This window comes from Hyaena hyaena, unplaced genomic scaffold (assembly GCF_003009895.1).
Source record: "Hyaena hyaena isolate Hyena2069 unplaced genomic scaffold, ASM300989v1 scaffold_476, whole genome shotgun sequence".
In the NCBI taxonomy this organism is placed as follows: domain Eukaryota; kingdom Metazoa; phylum Chordata; class Mammalia; order Carnivora; family Hyaenidae; genus Hyaena; species Hyaena hyaena.
The window spans coordinates 296,031-313,433 of NW_024081111.1; positions in this window are offsets into that span (position 1 = coordinate 296,031).

Here is a 17,403-nt window from a genome sequence, read left to right on the forward strand (position 1 = left end):
TAATAATAACAAATAATACTCTGATGTGATATATAATTATTCTTTTCTAAACTCTGTAGATGAAGTACTGAGAAAAACATTATTATTTTCCCAAGTTCTCAAAAAAAAAACCCAGAAAATTTAACTTTAACACATCAAACACTTTTGTTCTCATGGATCCTTCTTACCTCCTTGCAAAATGGACTTGAAGCTACACACCATAGAAGGAAAGAAGGAGAACGAATATTGTGAGTACCTAATATGTGCTAAACACTGCACTGGTAGGTCAGATAATAATTAAAACAATGAAGGAAAGTAGTATTGATCTCATTTTATAGAAAAGAATAGTGAGACACAGTGAGGTTACTTTCCTCACATCACATAGCTAGGAAGTATTACAATCTAAAAATGTTTAGACTTTGCACCCAGACCAAAAACAATGCATGCCATTTTCTTCTATAGTATGCTGACATAGGTGTAATAAAGATGGAAAGCACATAACCTCATTAATTAATTAATTAATAATGACAACAAAAACACAAGTTATAAAAGTCTATAAAACAAGAAGATAAATACTCAATATATAGAAAAAAACCATTGTACTTTTTTAGTTTTTATTTAAATTCCTGTTAGCTAATATACAGAGTAATATTAGTTTCAAGTGTACAGTATAGTGATTCAACACTTCCATATGCACCCGGTGCTCATCACAACAAGAGCACTCCTTAATCCCCACCCCCCACCCACCTCCCTTCTGGTAGCCATCAGTTTGTTCTCTATGGTTGAGTCTGTTTCTTGGTTTACCTCTCTTTTGTCTTCCCTTGTGATCATTTGTTTCTTAAATTCCACATATGAGTGAAATCCTATGGTATTTTAACCCGAATCTTAGACCTGCACTATTAGCCAGGGCAAAGAGGGAAATCACAAAGGTAGAGCTCTCATGTATCAAGAAGGAGGAACAGCTTACAAGTTCTAAGAGGTTTCTTATGTAGGTCACAGACTGAGCCTCACACAATAGAATCCATTTTCTCCGTATCAGTTATTTAAAAATGGAAGAGACATCATTCACCTAGCTGTTTCTTACATGAATCCATTTCTGTAGTAAGGCACAAGTAAACCAAAATAGCATGCTGCTAGCATAATTGGAAAAAAAAAAAAAAGAGAGAGATGTTACCATGCAAAAGTTTATCTTCCTCAAATCATCAGATCTGACTCTTCCCTTCTCATTTCATATCCATTAGCAAAATGTCTTTCTGATAACAAGGGCCTGCAGCCTCTGCCAGAACTGCTGGTCTTTCTTGAAGCCATTTGGTCTGTCAGTCAATCAGTCAGTCAACAAATATCGATTAAGTGTCCACCATGTACCAGATACTGTGCTAAGTACATGTGAGATCAACAGATCTGGGCCACTTCAATGACATTTACACTCTACTGGAGAATACAAATCACCTAGTCACACAAATATTTATATTCAAACCCCAGTAAGTGTTAAGGAGGCATTGCATTGTGCTTTGAGAGCCAGTAACAGAGGGATACGATCTCGCCCGGAGTAGATAGGAAACAAGTTAAGAGACACATCCCTTAAATTACTCTAAAGGAAATGAATCCTAGATAGTTTTCCCTTCAGGTCAAGCATCTTGTTGTTTAAGTAAACTTCTTATTTAAAAAAAAAAAATAAGAACTGAATCTCTGAAAAGTGGCATGGGAGCTGAGACCTGTGTTAAGTACATAATCAGCTGTCTATATTTGTCGACGGGGTATCATCTGTTCAGCACCACATTAGAAGCCATGAAGTATACAGAGAAGCCTAACATATACATCTTTGAAGAAGTTTCAATTCAATTAGGTAGAAAACATATGTACACATGTGAAATTTATGATACAAAAAAGCATCAGGGAAGCATCAAATAAGTGGCACAGATAAATGGTAATGGGAAAAAGAACTACACATCATTAAGGAATGATATAACCCAGAAAGAGTTCTCAGAGAAAGTAAAACGGATGTAGGCCCTACAACAATGGTTTTCAAATGTTTTAAATTAAAACACACAATAAGAAATACATTTTACACCATGGCCCAATATAAACATATACACATAAATAAAACTAAAACTAGTTTCATGAAACAAAACTTGCTCTCACAATATGTGGTGCACATTGACTGTTCCTATTATATTTCATTTTTTTTAAATGTTTTATTTATTTCTGAGAGAGAGAGAGAGAGAGAGAGAGAGAGGCAGCGTGAGCAGAGGAGGATCAGAGAGAGAGAGGGAGACATAGAATCGGAAGCAGGCTCTGAGCTAGCCATCAGCACAGAGTCTGACGAGGGGCTCAAACCCACAAGCTGCGAGATCATGACCTGAGCCAAAGTCGGAGGCTGAACCGATTGAGCCACCCAGGCGCCCCTGTATTTCTTTTTTTTTTTTAGTTTTTTAAAAGTTTATGTATTTATAATCTCTACACCCAACGTGGTGACTCTGAGATCAAGAGTCACGTACTCTACTGACTAAGCCAGCCGGGTGCCCCTACAGTATTTCATTTTTTAAATTATTTTCTTTATGCTGGTTACAACCCACTAAACCGAGTCATTACCCACTAATAAATCACAACCTAACCTTTGAAATTTCTGTAACAGAAGGGAATTCTGCCCACAGTAAATGTCCTTCACACAGAGAAGTGATTCGCATCTCCTATAGAAGCGGTCCAAGCTGACATGACCTCTAAGTCCTTCCCCCCACTCCTGCTTCTCGTCATTTCTAGTCACATAACTACATTAGCAACAAGGAATTCATGCCCGGCTGGGTGGCTAAACCACATACTTACAGTAGAACCTTCTCTGAGGCACTATCCTCAACACTAGCCTCTACCACCACAAGCTGCACCGGCCTGAGTCTTAGTCAACACGTATGAAGCTTCCTCACATGAGTAAGTGAAGACTGCTATCAGAGATCTGACTAGGTCAAAATTCTAGGCCAGACCCACATTTTAGGTCCTGAGGCTACACATAAGCAGAGGAAATTTACCCATTAATCTTCATAGGCATTAGTTTTAAGCCCAATTCAATTTTCCAAGATCAGGCCTCTAATTGATCAGACTTCCAGTTAGTTACTAGAGATAGAAGCATACATATCATCCAGAAGAGCCTGCCAGTTTTCCATGATTTCTATGGTCACCCCTCATCAATGCCCACCAATGCCGATAAACTGTTCATCTAGGAAAGACATCTCATTCTTTTTTATATATTTTTTTTATTTTTTTAATGTTTTATTTATTTTTGAGAGAGAAAGAGACAGCATGAGTGGGGGGGAGGGGGGCGGGGGTGGTCAGAGAGAGAGGGAGACACAGAATCTGAAGACAGGCTCTAGGCTCTGAGCTAGCTGTCAGCTCAGAGTCCAACACGGGGCTCAACGTAGGGCTCGAACCCATGAACAATGAGATCATGACCTGAGCTGAAGTCAGATGCTTAACCAACTGAGCCACCCAGGCACCCCAAGACATTTCATTTTTAGTCAGGCATACCTGAAATACTTTACTTTTATGAAATATAGACTTAACAAAGGCCTCAAAAAATCTGATTTACACTTTTGACCTAAGAGCCTAAGAGGAATAGTGCTTATCATCACCAGCTTATAACTACTCCACAGACATGCCCCAGTATTTTTTAAGGAAGAAATAGTTGTTTAAAAATAAAATGTTGGGGTGCCTGGGTGGCTCAGTCGGTTGAGCATCCAACTCTTGTTTTCGGCTCAGCTCATGATCCCAGGGTCGTGGGATTGAGCCTCGCGTTGGACTCTTCACTGAACATAGAGCCTACTTAATTTTCTCTCTCTCTCTCTCTCTCTCTCTCTCTCTCTCGGCCCTCTCCCCCACTCTCATGCTCTATTTCTCTAAAAACAAAATATAAAATAAAATAGTTAACTCAAACCAAAATAATAATCTGTCTGAATCAGGTGGGGAAGAGGTTAAGAAATACATCTATTCCATGTATCAATACAAATTGTGAAAATACACTTACTGCGTAGGTATTAAAAATTAAAGCCAAAATTGATAAATATGTATTTCTCATTTTGCCCTACTCATTTACTAGCCTCTTTTTTAAAAATCTGAAAGAATGGTTATCTCCCTCCACTGGTAGGCATAGCGGATGTTAATAATCCAGGAAGTTATAGCAGAATTCCTCAGCTGGCATGCCTGTCACTGTTTCATAAGCACCCGCTAACCTAGCTCAGTGCCAGCTCCCAGAACCAACATTACCCGAGAGATGAGAGCTGCCTCCAGGCCTAATCCAACTCACTCTGGGTTTTCATTTGTTTGATGCCTATGTGTTGTAATCTGAAGAGTACTGCCGCTCAAAAGAAGGCATTTGATCCTCTGAAGCTAACATAGAAAGGTGATGCACGGTCACTTCTGTGAACTCTTAACCACCTCCATTCCAAAAAGCAGCAGCATTGCCATCCTCCTTAAAATAAACCCTCAAACCTGAACTGGCCCCAATCTTAGGACTATGGCTCCTTAGAAGCAGGAGTTAAGACAAGCTCTCTGGCAACCAGATGGAGAAAGTTACCTACGGGGTTTTAGTAACTAAAGGACCTGTTAAGAGATTTGGTTCAGACCTGATTCTTCTTTCTCTAATGTCAAAGACTGTGGTTAAGTAGCATTTACACTTGTAAATTTCCAAATAACACACTGAGACCAGGTTGCTCAGTCTGTTTAAGTTGCTGCGAGGGGAATGAAGCTCATTCATCTAGGAATTGCAGTGTTTGCTCTCCCACATGCCTAGTAGGGTAGGTCAGGGCTGGAAAGGCAAACTTGTCCAACGGCAAGGGGACTTAGTTGGTTTTCTCCCCATCTACCATGGGCCCTGTGAAATTTACATCAGGAAAGGCTAGCTCCGGGGCGCCTGGGTGGCTTAGTCGGTTAAGCGTCCGACTTTCGCTTGGGTCATGATCTCGCGGTTCGTGGGTTCGAGCCCCGCGTCGGGCTCTGTGCTGACTGCCAGCTCAGAGCCTGGAGCCTGTTTCAGAGTCTGTGACTCCCTCTCTCTCTGACCCTCCCCTGCTCACGCTGTCTCTCTCTCTCTCCTAGNGAAATAAATAAAAAATATTAAAAAAAAAAAAAAAAAAAAAAAAAAAAGGAAAGGCTAGCTCCGGAGGGATGGTACTGGTCGTGCGGAGCCCTATGACGCACTCTCAGCGTCCTCCTGACAGGAGGAAAAGGGCCTTCAGGACCCCGGTGCAGACCTGGCAGGCTTGGGCAGCTTCCCAGGTTTGGGGCCTCTCAGCCCTGCAGCCGGCCGAGGAGCCAAAGACGGGCCTGCCGGGCTCTCTGGGCCGAAGTGGGCGGTGAAGGAACCTCCCGGGCCTCTGAGCCCTGGTTTGGAAGGCAAACGACAGACAAAGGGCCAAAGGCACAGCTGGGCCGCCGCGAGGACGAAGCGGGGCCTCGCTCAGCCACCGCGCCCGCGACGCCCGGCAGGTCGTGGCCAGAGCGCAGGCGGGAGGCGCCGGCGCGGCCGCGAGCCCGGGCACTGAGGCGACCCGCACGTCCTGGCGGCTCTGCAGGGGCCCCGGGGGAGGTTCAGGCGCCCGAGCGGCGCCCACCTGGCTGCCGATCGGCGGTGGAGCCCCTGGCTTTCCAGCATCGGGACGCCCCCCGCGCGGCTTCCGCGGACGGCACCCACGCTGCGCCTCCCGACTGCAATTTTGACCCGTGTGTCCCCGGCCGGCCGCCTAAGGCCACGGCTGCGAAGGAGGAGAGGCCGAAAGAGAAAAAGGGAACGGCGTGGGGGAGGGGATCCGGAGCGAGGGAGCGGTGTCATTTCCACCGACTGGGCTCTTTCGTGACCCAGCCGCTCATCTGTCACCGCTGTCTCATTCCTGTTATTTACATCTGTCTTTAGCATTCTAATTACTCGCTTTATTACTTTAGCCTGGAGGAATCCTGTAAAAAACAACGGAGATGAGGATCCTACCACACAATAAAACTGCCCAAAATCCCCACTGCACATTATACAGAGCACTTGAGAATATTTGTGCTGTTATATGACCTCAATATGTCCTTAGATTGATCTTATTATATCTTTCTTTCTCCCTTCTCTTTCTCCGTGTGTGAGTAATAAACTCTTTTAAGGTGTGGACTGCAAGAATAAGCTGTTCAACAAATGATGGAAATGAGATGATTCCCTATGAGGGAGGTAAAGGGTTTAAAGAGGACTTTGACGTTCTGGGCCAACCCCACCCCCATCCAGTTCCTAAACTCTTGCTTTTATTTTTATTCAATCTAGTAAAGTAGAGCCGTCTTCACACAGGCTTCTAAAACTGAAAGAATCTTGGAAATTTAGAGGAGAGAATAAAATGCCTAATGTCTTTCATTATCTTGCATTAATCTCTGAGTCCCCAGAAGGTCTCAGGAGGGGAAGTGAATTTAGAGTAGAGACAGAAGTGGGGTTCAAAAATCATGATGGTTTGAATGTTGTTCTTTTAATGTAAGATTTAGAAGGGTGGGGGGAAGCTGTACGGAATCTTACTAAACCCCTGATTGCAGGATTCACAGATACACTCAGGACTTGAATCAAAGGAAGGCTGATACAACCTACCAGAAAACCCAGGACAAAATGCAGCTTTCTAAACTGTTATTTATTCCTGCTAGTGGAATTATTGTTGCACTCAATTGCAATTTTCTGGCTGTGCTAATGGTTTTCTTTATTGTGTTACACTAACATAATCTCCTCCAGAAAGAAAATGACAAAATATATGGATTTTTAGATAAATAACTGAGGTAATTTATTGGCCTTTATGCTCTTCTGATGGGGTGGTTGATAGATAATGTAATAATATGTACATAATTAAGCGGGTTTACTGTACCTCAGTCAAAATAGGTTCAAGGGCAGTATCTCTGTCTTTCAGCCTATGGTTTTCTCAGTGGATACTTACTTCCTCCACTCCGAATAAAGGGCAGCCCTCAGGAAGTAAACAAGTAGGCACTAAAATAGGGATGGGGGTGTGAAAAGAAAAAAAAAGAAAACTAGCAAATTCTCACATGAAGGACCTTACATTAGGGCCCATTTTTTTAACACTTCCCTCCCCTTCTCATAAGGTTCAGTGAGCCACAGTAAATACAAATTGATGAGAAAAAAAGAAAATACTGAAGATAAACATAGGCCTTCCCAAAGAAATGAATGACTTACACCTTGGTCAAGGAGTAGGCCTTCAAAAACACCTTTGCAGGACCCAGAGACCTGACGTCAAAGAAGCATGAAGGCTTCTGGGAAATCATTCATAGTGAACTTGGTCACCAAATGCCCTCTTGCCCTGGCTTCTGGAGGTTACCCATTCAAGGCATGGTGTACTTGCTCTTCCAAACTCATCTAAATTACATCAATAACAGAGCGCACTCTTTAATGAGCTCTCAACTTTAAAGACTTGAAGGATATTAACAAGCCGCTTGACAAATGGTGCTTAGAAGCACATTAAAGATGCTGCTAATGGAGCGCATAATGACGGCTAATTTTCGATCAGATATAAATTAGAGCCCCAACAGTTATTTGCCTTAAGGACTTTATGTAAATGATTCTGTTCTGTATAAACTGAAAAGCGAAGAGAGCCTTGCCATTTTGGCAATCCTTGTGGATATGATTAATGGATCTGCAATAGAACTGGGCAGAGACAACTGATGGTATTTCCATCTAAAACTCAATGTGTTTAGGTAGTAAATAAGATATCTTTGAGAGTTGTGTGTGCTCCTCCGGCCAAAAAAGTAAAATGTCCCTGGCATCTCTTTCCACAAGGTTAAAGAGGTTCCCAAAAGGGCATCTGGACTCACCTCCCTTAGAGCTGTACCTCACACCCACCAGCCACAACTCTATCCTTCACTAGACCCAGATCTGCATCCTGAACCACATACCTCCCAAAGACACAGACAACTTTCCTGGAGTCTAAGCTCTACTGATCACAGGTTAGATCTCACTTGAGATCTCATTCCTAGCTTTGCACAAAATTCAGGTTCTACAACAGAGTGCTAGGGAAGGGGGAAAGATTGGGAAAGGGAAAGGGAGGAGGAAGTGGAGGAGGAGAAGGGATGGTGGTAGTGGTGTGGTAGGAAGAAAAACTGGAAAAGAATTTGAGAGCAGAAGGCGTTCAGAGACAAAGGCTGGAGGAACTCTAATACCCACTCAGTTTAAAGTGGAGGAGATCTTTGGAGCTCTGCTTTTTTTTTTTTTTTTTCCTACCCTCCCATGATTCCCACATTATGTCTCAAGATATCTATGTGTACGAAAGGGTTTGGGATTGATTCTTAAAACTGATTTTCTTCCAGTCCGTTCCTGCTCTTACAGTTAAATGGGAAGCCTACATTTAGTAACTTAGAGGAGTTACTCTAAGATGGTGTTACCTGTGTCCGCTTCCTGCTTTATCATATCTACATGCATCAGCTGGAGCACATGCCCTCTGTAGCACTGTGGCTGCTTAGAGCTGCATCTGGCTGCAGTTTCAGGGATGGCATCCTTTCCTAAGCAAGTGGAAAGAGTTTGTATAAGAGTGAGTTTGCAAAACCTGAAAACCTAGCCAACTCTACCTTGTCAATGGCTTGTTTATTACAAATTACACACAAAATCTCAGCCTTTCTGCTGCAAGAAAATCAAGCTCTACTGCATCTCAGGGCAGTTTTCTCTGCCTTACACATGCCAGATTTGGGGGAATCATTTTTCTAAGCAATGTATGGGCAGTGTTAGAGTTGATACAGAAATCCTGCCTCAATAAGAGAGCTGTTTCTACAGGTGACAGTAGCTTCTAAGATTTCCTCATCCAAGCCATTTGAAAGATGAGAGTAATGGGAAGAGGGCAGAGGGAGGGAAGAAATGGAGGGTGAAGGAGCATTAGAGATTTCTCCTAGAGTGATTAAATCATTTTATCTGGGAGTAACTGATACCTAATGGCCAGGAGTTAAATTGTGGAGAGTAAGGATGCTTCTTTCCATCATTAATTACTGAGTTATGAAGTAGTCTTAAATTGGGGTGCAATAAATATGATGGTTCCTATCTTCCATTAAATCTGTCTACTCCTCCTTCCAACCCTCCTCCCCAATCACACACACTTCTAGTGCTAAAGGGACATTTGGGAAACATCTGGACATTTCTTGTACCCACCAGTGTGGGATTCTGTAGCAATGGGACTAAGTAGAAAGAGTAGTCTCACCCCTCGTTCTGTCTAACAACAAAATCCTACTCCTCTCTGTTTTCCACTGGCTGTTTTATGCTCCATACTGATGCCAAAACTGGATGGTAAAAACTGTTTTTGAAAGCAAAACTTAAGAGTTACATAAGTAACAAAATTAATGACAAAACCAAAGAATTCTGGGTTCACCTGTTTTTATGAGGGAAAGTAGCTGAGCTTTTCAGAATGGGAAACTGTCTTTTGTTACATTTCAACTCAGAGAGCCAGATTTGCTTATTCTTCCACTGTTTCCTCCTGCCCAGAGTATATATAGTCACCTTCAGAAAATTTTGCAATTTTGTTTACAGCGAACGACACATGTTACCAAGACTAATTACCAGTTATCTGGGTATTTGGGGTTCTCACGGATCTAATTAAGAATATCTGACAAAATGGGACTGATCTGGTTTTCCCTACCACCCTTTCTATTTTATTATAGATTGCCTTTCTCTTTTGTGTATCTACACTGTCTCCACTAGGGAGAAGGCAGACATGATCATTCTTTGCATTTCTCTCTTTCCCTGGGGAAAGGTAGAGATTACTCTCCTATTAACCACCAGTCTCCCTTCACATTACCTCTTTTTTTCTTGTTCACCTCTCAAACTCTGAGCAAATCCCAGGGAAAAAAAATAAGTCTTGCTGAAAAGGAAGGCAGCATGAGGGGGGAAAAATCAATGAAATGATTTAGGAAATAGAAAAATGGGCCCCTCTGACAATACTGTAATTAAAAGCTCTCAGGGCTGCAAAGTGAAAAGTGAATGAAAGAAAGTGCAAGTTGCCAACTGCTTCTTACTTAACAGATTTAGGATCGGTTCACAAAGCTAGAGACCTAATTTAAGGATGTGAACCCCACCACCCTCAGAAACAACTCAGAAAGGAATCAGAACTCCTAGTTCAGCAGCCAGGAGCTGCATTCTCTTCCTCATTCATCCTCCAACCCAAGGACCAAAGACTCCGGAGGTGGATGAGAAAGTGGTTGCTTTCTTTCGAGTTCCAGGTGAAGAAATGGTACTGAGATGAAAAGTTAGCCAGATCCCACATAGTTAGAACCTCCAAGTTGGTACAGAAATGGGACTTAAAACCAGTGAGCTCGGACACCTTCTCTGGAAGCCAGCACAAAGTTAGGGGAGCCCAGAGCCGGAAGCACTCCACCCCGATTGCATGTGGAGCACTCTCTAATTCTGTCCCCTTGCCTCTATGGAGCCAGCAACCAGCCAGGCCCCCGGGTCCTTCCTGGCAATCACAGACTATTCCACCTTCGGAGACAGAGCTGCTGTGGCCAAAAGGTGCCAAATTTGGACTCTATGTAAAGATGGGTCTGTCAGGAAGGACACCTGTGGCAAACAGAAGGTCAAAGCCTGTCAAGCGCATTAAAAAAAAAAAAAAAAAAAAAACACCTACGGAGGTGAGTCTTAGGCATCTTCCAGTTGAATTACTTGTTTGGGCTAGACAGAGAAAAATTTTGAGCCTGAAAAGTTTCATCAAGGTATGCTGGACTCCAGGGAAAGGCCCTGTGTGTACCCACGTGTTGGTTTGTCAACATCCATCTACATGTGTGTATAACCTAGATGACAAATTTCCAGGAAAATAACAGAGTTGAAGCAGAGGATCTCTACTTCTCTTCAGATCTGTGGCTTTAGGTCAAGCCCATGGAAGCTGGGATGTACTCTGGACAGGGGTATGTGTCCTGAACACTGTAAAGTGATTTGGCTCAGGCTCTTTCTTGGCCCAATTTTAAAATAGACCTTGCTTTTGCTAAGCCACAGGGCTCGCTGGGCCTCAGACAACTGTCTATGCCAAGGCCAAGGGAGAGACACCTTCATCCCACCTTCCTCATCCCCAGTGCAAGGAATAGAAGCCCATGGGTTTAAAACAAGGAAATTGAGAGATCAGAATTGGAGCAGGGGGTGGCTATTCTGGGCAAGGCTCAGGGGTCCTCCACTGAAAACCTTACCCTTACATATCTGGACTCTAGACTGCTGTTAAACTTGGAGCATGAAGTGACTGCTTTTTCCAAAGGAATTACCTCACATACCACCTCATCTCCATCACCTCACACCCAGGCCAATAATTCCCCAAACCAAAACCTTCTCTGTGTCTGGAAATCAGGGAGGCTTCACCCTTGTTTAACCAAATTACACAGAAAAATAGACTGCCATCTAGCAAAACCCTGGTGTCCTTTGGGAAAGTAGGACTATCTGGCCCTGCGTGTATTAACCATCATTCTTCCGGTGAGCCCACCAACTCAAAGTCCCCCAGGCCTTCTAGAATACCAATACTGCCTGAGCCACTCACGCAGAAGGTGTTGACTTAAGCCTTTCAATCACTTTCACCCCATCAGTAACTTGTTGTGTGTTGTTGCTGTTTTGTTTTGTTTTGTTTCTAATCAAACCACATTGATTTAACAAGATGACTTTGGCATCTTAAAAGAATTCCAGAAGCCAGTTGGCTTCTTTCAAAACTATTTGATACATACTTCTCATTTTCTTGTCACCTCAAATTATTCAGGGAAACCCAGAAGCTATGAGAGAACTCCCTCTTCCCCCATCAAAGAAAAACAAAAACAAAATACTCACCAATAAACACAAATAAGACTTTGAATACGCTCCCAGGGTACAGAGAATGGGAAGGTTAAGGGACAGAGGAAGGAGGAAATACTGTATTTATGAAAAAATATAACAAAAATTTAAGAACCACCACTCGGACACTATGGGAGTACGATGGGGGTGGGAGGGCGCAGGCTTCTGTTAGTCACAGCAAAGTCGGGGGGAAAGAGGGAGGGCGCTTGCTTTCCGCCAAATGACAGCTGGAGTAATGGCTGCAGACCCAGTGCGGAGGTGGGGCCGGGTGAGCCGGGGGGTGAGGGGGGGGGCAGTAATTACTAGCCAGGCTCACCCGCCTTCCTACTTGAGAGCGATCGCGTTCTTCTTGCGAGTCCAGCTGCGCGCTCGGCTTGCCGCTCCGCCTCGGGGCATCCTGGAGCCTGAATAGGGGGTGGGGTGAGTGCTAGAAGACTTTAAATTGAGGTTCCTAAAAGGCTTCTAAACTAGAATGTCCCTAAGGTCCCATCCTTGCAGGCCTGTGGAGCAAAGAAAGGCTGAGCGGGGACTGCTCCACGTCCAGCAGCCCCCAACCAGTCGGCCCGCATTAGGGACCTGGCAAAAAGTGAAGGGGGGTAGTGGCGATGCTGAGGGGGTAAAAGAACGGGAAATGGTGCTCTGTCTGATCTGGTCGCCCAGGATTCAAACCTCTCCACAGGGGTTGAAGGGAAAGCTAGGCCAGGTCCCAGTCTACTCTCACCAGCTCCCCTTCCCGGTCCATAAAAGCGCAAACTCTCAGAAGGTGCACTGGCTCCTTCGGGTCCCAGAACCCTGAAGTTAAGTGTTCACCAAGGGACCCATGCAGGGAAGGGCGGAGAGAAGGGTAGAAGGGTAGGGGCTAGGTTCTCCACCTCCTCCTCCCCGAGGCTGGAAGCGTCACGTAGTCTGGGATTTTTTCAGAATAATTGATGGGTCCAGTTCTCCAGAGCTTTCCCAGTGAGAGCGCGGCGGACCGCGCTAGAATTTAAATAGATGTGATTAGTAAAATGCAAGGGGGCAAGGCGCCCGGGCTTCTCTTTCTAGCGGATTCCTAGCTGTGCGCTTGGCAAGTCGCCTGCTCCCCCAGGCTCTGGGGGCCACGCGGGGCCAGGGCCAGCGCGTCTAACGCCGGTGGACGGCTCTGCCCCATCCCCCAACCCCGTGGACTCTAACCCTCACCCACTCACGACCCGCCTCTCGCCAATGCGCACCCCAAGCTGGAGGAGAGGGGAGGTGGGGCTGGTATGCAACCCAAGGCCTGCAGGTGCGTAGTGGTGGTAAGCCAGAGCGGTGGGCGGGAGGACTTGGTTCCTCTGCAAAGACAGAGCGAGCCAGGAGCCCGAGAAGCCTTAGCCTTGAAAAGCTAGCAAAGCCTCTCGGTAATCGCTGTCCCCACGTCCTGCTTCTCACACACACACAGCCCTCTCTGGCCCTCCGCCCTCACCAGTTGTCCTCTCTCCAGGTTTAGGAGCCCGAGCAGCCCGGGCCTCGGAATTCCCAGCGCCCCTTCACTTACCCAAATCTCTAAGAAGGTCCCCTCCACAAAGAAGTGACCTAGGCTGGGGAAAGCCTTCGCCTTCGCTGACTCTCATATCCCTATCTCATCGATTTGTTCCTGAAAAGGGGGCTCTGCATTCTTATAACATCTACAGCCAATTAATATTGCATTAACTCTATTAAAAAAAAAAAAAAAACAAAAGCACCAGAATACTGCACCCTATCAAAGCCATCTATTATTCACGGAAATGTAATTGGAGACCTAAGATATGTGTGTTACAGGCCAATGGAGGAAAACAGAGTCGTGACAATATTTCAGAAAGCAAGGGGTTTCCGAGGGTATCTAATATTTAATTTCAAATCTGTGGTTTTCTAATTCGAGATTAAAAGCAGTCACGTCTTTGAAGCCAGACAGTTGGTATAAATGTACAGTTAAAATATTCTATTCCACGGGTCCCTAGACAGAGCTCTCTGCTCGTCCCAGGCTTCATTAAATTTTTATTATCATCCCAGACTAGAGCAGGGAATGAGCGGAAAGACTGTCCATCTAATTGCAATTGATAAAAAAAAAAAAAAAGCTCTTAGATTTCCCCCCTCATTTTAATATATTAACAGCAGTTTTCTTTGGATGTCCATTCTTTCCCAGCTCTGTGATACACACAATCACTTTATCACACAGATACATCTTCCACTTCCAACAGGCACCAGGCTTGGCTGTCTTCTCTGCCCTTTGAGAAGGCCTTGGGGGTCGGTGGCAGTGGAGGGAGAGAGGTAGTGGAGGCTGTCTTTGGAAAGTGATGTTATATGAAAAAGGAGAAGGTGACATCAGTTCTTGAAGCATCTGGTGAAAGATGAACAAGAGACAACGTTTGCACTAAGCTGGCTCTTCCTGTGGCGAGATAAAAGCATATTGTTACCCAAACAAAACAAACAGGTTATTAGACGGGGCTGCACTTTAACAGCATTCTACTCCATGGGATGAAAGCAAGGAATAATATTTTCATTTTCTTTCTTTCTTTTTCACTGCTACACCCCACCCCCTCCCTCCGTTTCTCTCTCTTCCTCTCTCTCTCTCCTTCTCTCTCCCTCTCTCTCTTTCTCTCTCTCTCTCTCTCACACACACACACACCTCAAAACATTTGTTCTCCTTGAGCTTTCTTGTTAATATGACTGTCATACCAGATGACTATAGACGTGTGTGTGTGTGTGTGTGTGTGTGCGTGCATGCGTGTTGTCTGTGTGTTCAGGGAGTCTGTTTCAACAAGGATGCTTTAAAATTTTTTGAAACTGGTGTAAATAAAGCTTTTCATCTCCTGGCCATAAAAGTACAGAATAAAACCCACAGTTTGCTTTCTGAGCAGCTTCCTATTATCACATCGCCACTTAATTTTATTTCTATTCTCTCCAAGTTAAATAGAAAGACTAGCTCACAAGGGAGCTGCCATGTGCCTACAGACTGGGGATGTCAAGCAGAGAGACTCACTGTGCAAAGTTAATTTCAATTCCCGAGGAGGATTTCACATTCCGGCTGGCTCTGACCCACAGTAATTAGCTGAGATAACTAATGATTACTTACTTATTCCTTGTAATTATCTGGATTTAATAATTTGCTGTGTAATTTATTAATTCACTCATAATAGCCTTTCGGTGCTGGGAAAGGCTCGTTTAAAGAGGCAAAGCAGGAAAAATTTAGTGATTTTTTTTTCTCATTGCCATAAATCTGTCTCCTGACAAATGTAGACTTCAGAAACATTTCTATCATCATAACTATCCAGGAACCTTTGTCTTCCTTTTTGTCCTATCAGAACACCAATTTAACTTTTCCCCCCTTCTGTGCAGCCCCTCCCTCCAAAGCCAACTGAAAAGTAAAGTGAAGTTCTGAGTTCTAAATGCACCATTTACCTAAAAATATTAATTGTTTTCACCAAACAAGTTAAAGGGTAATTTCTAAGCTTACTGTCATGGCTTGCTTGGAAAAAATTGAGTTTCATCCTCTGAATAATATGCCTTTTAAAATCAAGTGAATTTTGTAATGCTTTTTCCTTTGTCCTCAAGAGTGTCCCCAATAGATAGATCAAAATGAATTCATTTAAAGTTTGAAATAAACCATTTTATGCCCCAAATTCCAATTCTGAGAGGTCTCAGAATCTGTCCTTGACAGTAAAAAGGCTTAGTTACATATTGTTATTATTTTAAAAATACATTTTATAGAAAATAGCATTATGTTGAACATAAATCTTACTTATTTCATTATTTTTTTCGTATTTCCATTATTTTCCCCAAGCTATGTGTCAATGAAACTTAAGCTGACAAAGAATTGACCGACTGATTTAATGTCAAATATCCAAAGGAAACTGCACTCTTTCTAGATAATATTGGAATACAATTGGTAGAGAGTCCTTAGATATTAACCAGGCTTTACATGATCCTGATCTTTGCTGTTAGACATTTCTTCTATTCTAGTTTAGATTTAGATGATCACAATGAACAAAAATATTGGATCATTTGCCTTTGGAGAAGTTAAAAAAAATTAACAGCATAGTTCTGAAGTGTCATATTGAGAATGACTAGGTGTGTTGCTAAGTCAATTCATAAAATATCTCTTCCTAATTAAACAGTAATTGTGGACCTTAAAGAAAAAATAGGAAATGAGTCATGAATGCCAACGGATTTGATTGATATGACAAGGCTCTTCAGCCACAATTTGCTATTTATCCATTTCAATATTTTGAAAGTCAATATTAAATAAATATTTCTCAAGGATTTATACAGGATTCATTCTGTTCTTATTTTAAATTTCTTCTTTAAGACCAATCTTCTTCTCTCCAAATCTCTTTGGTTGGTTTTGATATGTCTCTGCAGCTCTCATCAATAAAAACTTTCAGAGTATATTTACTATTTTTTTACTACTGATTTTCCCATAAAGCAAACACATTTAAGTAGGCTTAAATAATGGATATAATTTCCATCTTGTAGGCAAGAGAGGTATTTTTATCCTTGTAATAATATAGAGAAGATGTATTTAAAACTGTAATACAGTTTTAAAAGTGCAGGAGCTTGGGAGCAAAAAAACACTTGGTGAATGAGGGGGGAAATATAGGCCTTCACTCTCAACTGTTGAGGTAAATGGAGAGTCGCTGTTACATCATTTTTATCACAAAAATCTTGAGCAAACATGCATATGTGAAAGCTATCATGTACTTCAAATGTACTAAAAGAATACCTATTTTATTTCTCTTCAATATACTTCCCAATTTCTACTAGTTTTACAAGACCTCTCTTCTCACTTAAAGATGTCATGTTTGTAGAAATAAAACACTAGCACACATGTCTGTCCTTCCTCTAATGGACTCTTCCTTTCTATTAACGCACATATCCTAAACTCTTAGATAACAGCCACATATGGGAAGAAGAAGGTGTTATTTACTGAAGATAACTTTAATCCCAGATCAGCAAGCCCGGTTTGTTACACATTCAAGCCATTTAATTCATTTTCTCCACTCTGGAAAAAGTAAGCAAGCAGAAAGTTCTCCAGCTGGCTGACGCTGCTTGGTCAAATCTGTGTTGGAGTAGGACTGTGATGTGGTTACTATCCGTGGTGCTGAAACCAGGACACAGCCTCTTGTGACTAGAGGCTGGCTACTTGAAAAGACTTTTCAAGAAAACTGAATCTTAGAAGGTAAAATAGAAGAAGGGACTTTCAATCTCCAAATTAAAGAATAAAATTAAGCCATCACTATCGCTCTACCAGGATTCACAATACTTTCCTTTAAATCCCTACAACTTTCAATATTTCCTTAAGCATCTATACGATAGATCTCATTGTTTCTAAATGGACACATAGATTTTGTCTCTTCTGGTTTCTCCTTTATTTAAGTTGAAGGAAAAGAAGTCCCTTCACTTATTATCCATTAACTGTCACAGTTCTTTTTGTTACATCTGAAAATCACGAAGTTCTAACAACATTTAATCTCAACTGGAGCCACTATGATACTTTTCATGGACTCCTGGGACATTTCCTAAACTTGTTCTCAAAATAAGAAACATCCCAAATCAGCTCCATATTAGGTCACCGCTCAGGACAGCAGAACTTCCCCTAAAGGATCACCTGGTTCCTTCCTCTTGTTGGACCTATAGAT